The sequence below is a fragment of the Monopterus albus genome, unplaced genomic scaffold (genome assembly GCF_001952655.1).
Source record: "Monopterus albus unplaced genomic scaffold, M_albus_1.0 scaffold294.1, whole genome shotgun sequence".
NCBI lineage: Eukaryota > Metazoa > Chordata > Actinopteri > Synbranchiformes > Synbranchidae > Monopterus > Monopterus albus.
In genome coordinates, this window is record NW_018128174.1 from 407,922 (window position 1) to 408,815 (window position 894).

Sequence of the window (894 nt, forward strand, 5' to 3'; positions counted from 1 at the left end):
TTAACTGTGGACATGAAAAATAGTACTAGAATTGAGGAGTTTAAATATAAATATAAATGTATGTGTTATACAAGATATATGCAAGAATAAGATTTATTCGAGAAGGCATTAAGGAAACACTCTGTTTTATCTATGTAGAGATACTGCTTGCAGCCAATGATGCATGAAATTTTGTATAATATGATGTCATGGGGTAGGACTGGATAAGTCTGACTTCTTCCTACTCCATTCAAACATGTAATAGGTGTAAGCAAACTGATTTTGGATTAGCATTGGTTGGATATGTGTAATTATGTGTGTTGTTGTCATTTGTTCATTTGTTCTGTTCTGCATGTTTGAAAGAATAAAATCAATCAATCAATCAATCAAGGAAGAAGGGCAGCGGCCAAGCTATGCAATAGCATGGCCCAGCCCAGCCACTCTGAGCGAGTGGCCCCCCGGAACGCGCAGCAAAGAACGGCAAGGGCCAGGCTATCCAAGATCTCGCTCTCTCTCTCTCTCTCTGCAGACAACCTACCACACACATTCACTCCTACCCACAATATACATGCACCAATCAACCTAAACCACATTCCTTTGGACACTGGGAGGAAGCCAAACTACCTTAAAAAGACAACTAGAAAACCACTCAAGCACTACGACAGCATGCAAACTCACACAGAAAGGTCGTGAACCCCAAACCTTCTCACTCTGAAACAGCTGCACTACCGCCACGCCACCGTCATGTGCTATCGACCGCACCACCGGTGAGTAGCGCTACCCATCGCACCCCCTAATACAAGATTTCACATGTTCAATGCATCCCGACCAGGCTGCTCAAAGACGTCTTTCCCCTAATCAACACATCCATACTAGATCTGATTAACCTTTCTCTATTAACAGGTTATGTTCCAC